The following is a 9893-nucleotide window of genomic DNA, read 5'->3' on the forward strand; positions in this document are numbered from 1 at the left end:
TGGTGGTTAGGGTGAGTGGATTTCCTCATGACCTACCATGATTTGAGTTTTGATCTAGTGGCTTGAAAATCATGGCAGGCATGTCTGCGTGCATGTCCAAAATCCCAAAAGGAGCATGGAGGAGAAGGGATTCGATGGAGCATGGCCATCTTCCCAAAAGTTGACTTCCCACTGTTCTCCTCTCAGTCTCACTCCTTTCTGGTGAGCACACTTTCTCTAAGGGAAAAACCTAAAACAAATAAATAAATAAAATAAAAAATTTCAGGGGCCAGAGGTAATGAGGAATCCCACATGACTGACCATGGTCTGAATCTCAGACCTGTAAGGTTGAAAATCATGCAAGGCATAAGTGTGTGTGTGGTGAACAAATCACAGGAGGAGAGTGGAGGAGAAAGGATTGTGGAATGGCCATATCACCTAGGGAGATTTCTCTTTCTCTCTCAATGTCTCCCTCTGGTGAGAGAACATGATCTATGGCAGAAATATTTTTTTAAATGAAAAAGATAATGCCTCTAAATATCATCAGGTGCTTGGGTAAAATCTTTTTACAAGCAAAATGAGATATAGTGATTGTTTAAAAAAATAATTGGAATAATAATAATGATTAGAAAAAACAATAAAAAGATATTGAATGATGAAGTAGGGAGATTAATGTCTCTGTATTGACTGACATGCATGGCATTCCCTTTTGAAAAAGCAATGTAATACACTGTCAAGTTATATGCGATTCAGTGTATTATAAACAAGATTGTGATGATAATATAAATAAATAAATAAATAAATAAATAAATAAATAAATAAATAAATAAAAAGAATGTTTACTTGCCAGGGAAGAATAGACTTGTCTGAATCTCCTACAAATCCCATTTCTATTTTTTGCAAAAGCATCTTATCAAGAACTTGGGCCACTGCATGCACAGCATGATAGATAAAAAAGCTGGAGTCAGATGTTGTCATCATGTCAAAATTAGGTGGTAGCAACTCTATGGAAGAATTTGGTCGGCAATCTCCAAGTTTGCTACATAGTAACCCAGTAAGTGAGCAATGAAAAAAGTAAACCCAGAGTTTACTAAAATAAAAATCTTCTGGGAATTGGAAAGGGTTGACTGTCTTGAGAAATTGTTTAAAGCCAGGAATTTTCCTTTTCTGGTTTGAAAATAAGAGGCTTCCATGGAAAAAATATGGACAAGAATAACAAAAAGCAGGTAAAATAGTTTTCCATGCTGAGGAGTGGAGATTTCTCATAACCCATAGTTTTCCCAAAATTAAATAGAATTTTTGTTCCAATCCCAGGTACCAGACACTCCCTTCATCACCATGTATTATATACGCATTTGCAGATGAAACTCTGATCCTCTTCACAACAAGGAAGACATGATCTAAAAAGACACCTTTTGTGGCAGTGAACTTTTCTGTAAAGGCTATTCAGATATCCTTTTCTGTCATCTTTGCCTTTACATCCTAGAGGAACTGCTCCCCTTGCATATCATCAGATACATAGAGTGCCACCCACGTCCAGCCAAAATGCAGCAACAAGGAGATGATTCCATAACCGGAGAGCTGTCCTTGGTGGCCATCTGATAAACTGATGGAAATTGGTCTTTATCACTAAGGACGGGATCAAAAGGATCATATGTGACCTGATTAAAAAGAAATAAATAACTTTTTTTAAAATAAACAATGTTAAATGCCATGTTGGGATCATTTAACTAAAATTCAACCTTCTTAGCTTTTTTTGCTTGTTTTCATTTTTTACTAAAATCAGTAGGTGGAGTGGGGTAATTTGCAAAACTTGGTGGTAAGGCAAACGAGTTAAAAACATTTATTCTCATTAATTTTTTTTAAATTAAACTAACTACCTTAAAAATTTTTTTCTTTTTTTTTCTTTTCTTTTTCTTTGGAGAGGTTTTCACTATAGCGCGCGTGCGCTCGCCAGACAGACAGAGAGACATAGAGACAGAAAGTGAGAAATCACCCCCCAGGGGAGATGGTCACGCCGCAATCCCTTCTTCTCCATTCTCCTCTCAGGATCTTGGGCACGTAGGCACACGCGCCCGGCGTGAGTTTTAAGCCACCAGGTCCAGGATGCAAACCATGGTCGACTACGTGGGAGTCCAGCGACATAACCATTATGCTAACTGCTGGTTCCCACTATCTTAAAAATTTTTGTATTAAACTAACTACCCTGAAATGTTTGCATGTGGAATATAGATACAGCATTGAGAAAAATATGTGGCCTCCCAAGTACATTGATCACCTACGTACAAGTGTCCAGTACACCATAAAGCAGCAGCGCAGTCAGTTAATTTAAAAAATAACTAGTACATGTTATGTGTAATAAAATTAAATTTACAAAGACTTTCTTATGCAGGGATCTGATTCTGTTTCTGGAGCAGGGAGGAATCCTGGAGCAGTCATTTGCCCATCACAGACTGCACCAGAGCATTTCTGGGGGCTGGCTGGATTTGCCAGTGAGGTCAGTGGGTGCCTTTCTAAATATTATTTAGATGATTCACTTCACACACTTTTTTAATCCTAAGTCAAAAGGGCATGCAAAATTTTCACTCTGCCCTAGTTCTCCTTGCAATCAGAGCCCCTCATGTTGGAAAGTGGGAATTGTACTTCCTTTTTTAAAAGAAAGTTGAAGTGTATTTTGCATTTTGTCTACTTGTAAGTGAATTTAACATACTGTCAATGTTCCTAGTTTGAATATAGAATTGTAACACTACACAGTGTTCATGACAAGAACCTTGTGTGTATTTCCAATGAACTTTTTATAAGCACACTTGTAACCCTATGCATATAATTAATGAATCTATATATGCTTATGCCTGGGAAAATGTTTTGGTAACTCTTGTTTATACTGTCTCTAAAAAGTGTGTGATTTTTATTTTGAAAAATACAGAATTTTTGAATCTTCAAAAAAATTTAAAATAATCTGATTCTAATGTTGGTGTATTTTTTTTTTAAATTACCACTTAAGCTGGGAGGAGATAATTCTCTACCTGTTAAGACAACAGAATGGAATATTGAGTGAAGAGATTGCATGCTAGAATCATTTCTATTCAGTCAATATGACCATTAGGAGACTATTTTCAATCACTTTTTTTTGAGAATGGACATGTGACTAGTACAACTAACAATATCACTTCCAGACCAAAGCATGAAAGAAAAACCATAAGGTTCAATACATACTTTATTGTCTACACTGGGAACTAAGGTATGTATAAACTTTATAAAGATGGTGCAAAAGATGATAGTGATTCTACCACACTGGGCCCCTGTGACAATGTGTATCAGAGGCTTCCTTCCCTAGATGCCAAGTTTAAAATATAAACTCTGAGAAAAAATACTGTATTGAGTTTTTCATACTGTATCTTATCAATACAGCATAAACTATATTGTCATTAAAACACAGGCATATAGCCTCTATGATATTTTTTAAATAAATTTTTTCAACAACAATTATCCTATGCTAATATTGTGTTTACCAATAAGGTTTCCTGAAACTTTTATAAGACAATTTCCTTGGAAAAACCTCTGAGCTGTAGAGTTGTCCTGCTGAGAGTAACTAGAAGTGCTTTCAAGTGATTCCACCTGCGTGGATGTGAGGAAGGGCAGAGGGAGCTAGTAAACCTCAGCTGGGAAACCTGAGCCATAGAGAGTTTGGAGGATCTCCAGTGCTGGCATAAGTGATAATGAATGCAAAGGTTTTTATATTTTTGTGTCCAATTGTCTTCTGAATGCCCCCTAATATTGTCCTGTCCTAAGATAGGGTGGCTCTCTATTTTGTGTGCAGTTTTTAGGAGGCATCTTTAAAAGAACTATCAATATTTCCATCACTGGGGTTTGGATGTCATGGCTATGGAAAGAAATATGGGTAGAATTTAACAGACTTTACTTATTTTCATTTTTAATTTGTCAGAGGGCAAATTAAATCATGTGTGCTTGCCACAGGGAGATAGACAGGGATAGTGAGAAATCACTCCCATAGGGGACGGTCATACCAATATCTCTTCTATGTTGAGAGTTTGGGCATGCAAGCACATATACCCAGTGTATTCTTCAGGATACAAGGATCAAGATGTGAGTCATGCAGTCAGCCAAATGGGATCCATGCACATTAACCACCCTATCACCAGCTTAGTTACCACTGCTCTTTTTCTTTCTCATCCATGTAGTGTTAGTAATCTCATGACCCAGGAAAGAACCTGTCCCTTTTGTCCCTCTGTTTAAGCAAATTGTCTTCAAACAACCAAGAGAAGTACTGATAGTCTCCAGGGCTATATAAATCCAGTTTCCACGTTTTCTCAGATATAAAAGGATTATATTAGGAGCTATCCAATTCTAATTTTCTAACCTGACAACCCACTTACCTGTGGACTTTTGTAGAGCTCTAATAGGGTTTCAACTTGGGCTGAAAATATAGGCATGTTTCTGGCAATGATAGCAACAGGTTGTTTCTGTGTCTGGTAATTGTAATTTTGCAGGGACTGATTCCCTCCTGTGAGCAAAACTAGAGCACTTTCTAAAGTTCTTTTGTCACTGGGAAATACATTGTAGAAATCATAACCCAGGGAAAGGTTGGGGAGAAAATAGGGACTCTTATTGATCTCCTCAATGGCAAAGTGAAAGGCCAATAAGAATTGGTAGTTCTTCCATCTGTATCTAAACAGAGGGGACAGGATTAATAAATACAGTCAAGTCATGTGATCCAGGGGAAATCCTTCAGCCAAGCCACAAGACATAAATTATAGGCCCAGAGATTCTTCTGCACTGGTACACAGAGCTATTGTGAATAATGCTCCCAGGGCTCCAGAAACCTTTAAAATTATTTTTCACTCTGATTAAGCAAATCGTGTCCAAACAATTAAGAGTGACTTTGAAGGCCTTGTGAGTGAGACAAGGTGTCATTTAACTGGATGATGACACTGTTGTCTGAACAGAGGTGATTTTAAAAGAGGATCATGAATGTATAGAGAAGATAACATATCTTTAAGAATATGACTAAAAAGTGCACACACTCACTATATTCATACATATAAAAATGTATATATAGACAAATTACAGATATGCATATTTATAAAATACAAAGTAGTTTTAGGATTTTTAAATATAACATGAACAATTGGACTAAGGCCATTACCATATGTATCACCTGAAATAGTTCACATTTTCTGTAATGAAAACTTTAGTATCATAGTCTATTGGCAGTAAGTATCAGATTGAATAGTACTCAATTATGAGTTACATTCACCAAGTGTACACTTACCTTCATAACCCTTCTAGAATTGGGTATATCCCACATGTCACCTTGTTTCTATTTAGTTCCAGAAACCATTAATGAAACATTTATTATTTTTCCCTATGTTCTGGAACATTTAAATAGCACCTGTCAGGGCCAGATGTGGCATGGTGTTTAAGGCCCTGGACTCACACATGGCCAACACACACTTCAAGTTGAAACCTGGTGGCTCGATTTCTTACTTTCTCTCCACTCCTCTCTGTCTCTCTGGTTAGCACACATGCCTGTTGCAAATGAAAAACAAAATGATGATAATGATAAATAACAAATAATTCTTTTTCAAGAAATAGAGAAACTATAAATAATGTCTGGCTTGCTAATTTTTTAAACATTTGGCACATTTCAGGTAGTTTTAGATGGCTTTTTCTATATTTTATATGCTATTATGGTAACTTTGAAAAAATGTTGTTAAATATGTTTTAGTTTGAAATTAAATATTTAATTCAAATCTACTCAGTTATTGACAGCATCAAGTCTTTTTTTTTTTTTTTTTTTTTTTTTTTTTTTTTTTTTTTTTTAATTGGGGGGTGCCAGAGTGAAAAAGAGAGAGAGAAATAGAGAATTCATCCACTGGCGAGAAGGTCATGTCATTATTCCTTCTCCTCCATTCTGCTCTTGGGATTATTGGACAAGTAGACATACCTCGACCTCTCATGTTTTTCAAACAACTCAATTCAGGACTTCAACCATGTAGTCAGCTATGTAGGAATCAGCTGCCTTAAGCTCTATGCTGAGTTAAGAGTTAGACCCCACTCTAGATAGGAGATGAGCTCTGCAGTTACTGTGGTTTTGCTTTCTGTGGTCTGGTGATTCTTCGCTATACCCTCGTTACTAGTTTCAAAGGAACTTATAACTCCTCATTGGTTGGCCTAAAATCAGACTGAAAACAGTCACTATCTGGAGCAAAAATTGTGAGATTCAATCCTCTGGGTCTGCAAATTGAATTGTAACCACATCAGAGTACAAGACCTTGACCTCTATTCCACTTGCTGGCTTGTGCTAGATAAAGGCTTAATCAGACTTGTGAAAGTTCTCCCAGGCCTATCTGCAAACTTGTATATAATACATACAAGTGGATTTGGTCAGAATCTCTATTACCTGTAATGTTACTACTTAGTAATGTTCTATCCAATTACTCCCACCTTGCTCTTTGGTTGTAAGTTTTTACTTATCCTTGTTATATTTAGATTTGAAACTAATATTTTTGAACTACTGAAAGATCTCATGGCCACATTTCTCACATATATTTTGAGATTTTAAAGGAAGCTTTCTTTGTTGTGCTATAAAATACATCATGGAGGGATCAGGAGGTGACATGGTGGTTAAGGCTCTGGATTCCCACAAGGCTGACAATGGTACATGTCTTGGGCCTGGAAGCTTGAAAATTATGACAGGAACATGTGCATGTATGCCCAAAATCTTGAAAGGAGTATAGAAAAGGGACTGAAGTGTGACTATCATTGCTGGTAATGGTACATGTCTTGGGCCTGGAAGCTTGAAAATTATGACAGGAACATGTGCATGTATGCCCAAAATCTTGAAAGGAGTATAGAAAAGGGACTGAAGTGTGACTATCATTGCTGGTTTATATGTGGTGATGGCCTTTAGATACCCATGGCTTCTCTACAAACCACACTTCTATCATCCCCTAGGTAGCTGCAAGCACCCAGATTCAGCACCTTGATTATAATATTAACTTCATGTCAGGTTCTCAGTGTCACAGTATGCATGAAGACCTCCTCACTATATGGGTTTGGTGCCAAAAGTGCTAAGGTACCAACAATTTCACTCATTCTGAGTTCCCATAGACTGAATATAAGGATGGTGTTGATGGAGTGGTGAACAAACTATATTTATTCTATGTTCTGCTTAAAAGAAATAGAGAAACACTAAAAATGAGAAAAAGAAAGATACTAAAAGGATAACAAGGCATCCTGAGTTCACAACTGTGCTCTTCTCTCATTTCTGTGCATACTTGATTATTCTCAATGTGATTAATCACACACACACACAAATGCCAACTACATTATTACACAGGTATAAACACATTTACACATACATATAACCAACAACTTATTGAGGTCTTGACACTACTTCAGGTGGCCTCATCAGAAAATGTAGTTGGCTTACAGTTTCTTTCTCTTCCATGGTATGAAGAGGAAAAAATCCACCCAGTACCAGGTCCCCATCCTTGTAGATGCTTGACTTCCAGTATCTATGACAGCTCAAATGTGTCATCTTACACACCATTTGTAAAGGCTGCAGAAATACCAAAACATGAATCAAAGGAAGTGAATCAAAGGTAGTGACATGTCTGAGCTGGCCCAACACAGATAAAAAGCCCTAATTGTGGGAGCTGAGGAGATAAAACTGGATTGTCTTCAGGCTCAGCCCTCTGTTGGGAAAGTCAACTCTGTGGAGGGCACAGAAGATTCAAACTTCTGCCTGCTGCCTTCAACCTGTATAAAATGTGTTCCAGACTGGCATGACAGGCAGGGACATAACTAGAACTTTTAAAAAGGCATTTCTAGAGGTGCTGAGCCTTGTGCTTTATCTGAACAGCTCTGATTTCCCTGTCTTTTTATTGTTTTACTTAAGTTACATCCAGGACCTCTGGGGATCTCTCTGCCCTGTGGCTCTGCCTGTCACCTTCCATTTTAGTGAAAAACAATTTGGGAAAAACATGTTTTGCACTGTTTTTCTCTCCAAGACTTTATGATTTCATAATGGCCAAGTAAGACTTTGGGAACCACCCCATCCTGAGACAACATGCTTTGTAATTTTGTGACTAAGAGAGGCCAAAGTATTTGTATCACCAACTGTTGTTATTAAAATGGTTAGTGACTTTATAAAATGGTGTTAAAATGTACAAAATTTGGACTAGTAGGTAGCATAGTAGTTAAGGCACTGGATTCCCACATGACTGACCATGGTTTGAACCCTGGACCCTGGAGCTTAAAACTCATGGTGAGCACTTGTGCATGTATGCCAAAAATCCTGGAATGGAGTAAAATGGGGAAGGGATTGTAGTGTGACCATCCCCCCCGGGGGGGTGATTCCTCACTTTTTCTCTCTGTCTCTTTGGCAATCACATGTGTCTTATAGCAAAATTATCTCTCTAAATAAAAAGAAAATCCACAATAGCCTAATTCTGTGTAATGCCTTAGCAAAGAGGGAAAGGAATAATGTCAGTCACTGGTGGATTCCTCACTAGTGTATGGAAGGCATTTTTAAATTTATTTTTATTATCATCATAATCTTCTTTATATTACATTGGATTACATATAACTTTACAGTGTATTACATTGCTTTTTCAAAAGGGAATGCCATGCATGTCAGTCAATACAGAGACATTAATCTCCCCACTTCATCATTCAATATCTTTTCAATGTTTTTCCCAATCATTATTGTTATTATTCTAATTATTTTTTTAAACACTCAATCACTATTTCTCATTTTGCTGGTAAAAAGACTTTACCCATCATGAAATACTTCTCAAACCAATCCAGTTGAGAATACTATACATGTCATCATCAACAGGTAAAAAGCCATATGTTGCTCACTAATGTCCTGCCTCTCTATTTGTTCTCTTGCTATCTTTCTCTATCCTCTTCTCTTCACCCCCCCCCATTCCCCACTTTCTTATTCTCATTAAGTACTTTCATTGTCCTCCAGTATTTCGCTCTCTACTATAGAGTTCAGATAGTCGGTATATATTAAGTGGATACATACAATATCTTTCTTTCATGGCCTGGCTTACTTCACTCAACAATAGATCCTCCATATCTGACCACTTTCTATCAAATGCCAGGGTCTGTTATTTTTTTATGGCTGAGTAGTATTCCATAGAGTATATATACCACACTTTTCCAATCCATTCATCAGTTTGTGGACATTTAGGTTGGTTTCATGTCTTAGCAATTGTGAATAATGTTGTAATAAACATTGAAGTGCAAGCACTTTTCTGACTGAGCGTTCTCCTGTCCTTTGGGTACATACCCAGAAGTGGGATTGCTGGATCAAATGGTAGTTCTTTTTGTAGATCTTTGAGAAACCTCCATATTGTTCTCCACAGTGGTTGAACTAGTTTACATTCCCACCAACAGTGTAGGAGGGTTCCCTTTTCACCACATCCCCCCAACATTTATGACTTTTTATATTCTTAATATTTGCCATTGTGACAGGAGTTAGGTGGTATCTCATTGTGGTTTTTATCTGCATCGCCCTTATGATTAGGGATTTTGAGCACTTCATCATATGCTTTTTGGCCGTTCATATGTCTTCCTTGGAGGGATTTTTTGTTCAGCTCATTTTCCCATCTTTTAATTGGGTTAATCATTTTTTGTTGTTGTTTGCATAAGGCGCTTGAGTTCCCTGTGTATTCTGGTTATCAGGCCCTTGTCTGAGGCATATATAACAAAAAATATTTTCCCATTCTGAGGGTTGTCGGTTCACACTTGTTACTGTGTCCTTTGCTGTGCAGAAACTTCTTGTCTGATATAGTCCCACTTGTCTATTTTAGGGATTATTGCCTGTGCTTTGGGAGTCTTATTTAAGAAGTCTTTGCCTACTCCAATGTCTTAAATCG

The 9893-nt window shown here is 37.3% G+C and overlaps 1 pseudogene; it reads left to right on the forward strand.

Annotated features, from left to right (window-relative positions):
* Positions 1 to 2371: 2371 nt before the first annotated feature.
* LOC102499310 (protein CDV3 homolog pseudogene) overlaps positions 2372 to 9893 on the forward strand; it is a 12619-nt pseudogene continuing 5097 nt past the window's right edge.

Source organism: Tupaia chinensis, unplaced genomic scaffold (genome assembly GCF_000334495.1).
Source record: "Tupaia chinensis unplaced genomic scaffold, TupChi_1.0 Scaffold143760_1, whole genome shotgun sequence".
NCBI classification, from domain to species: Eukaryota; Metazoa; Chordata; class Mammalia; order Scandentia; family Tupaiidae; genus Tupaia; species Tupaia belangeri.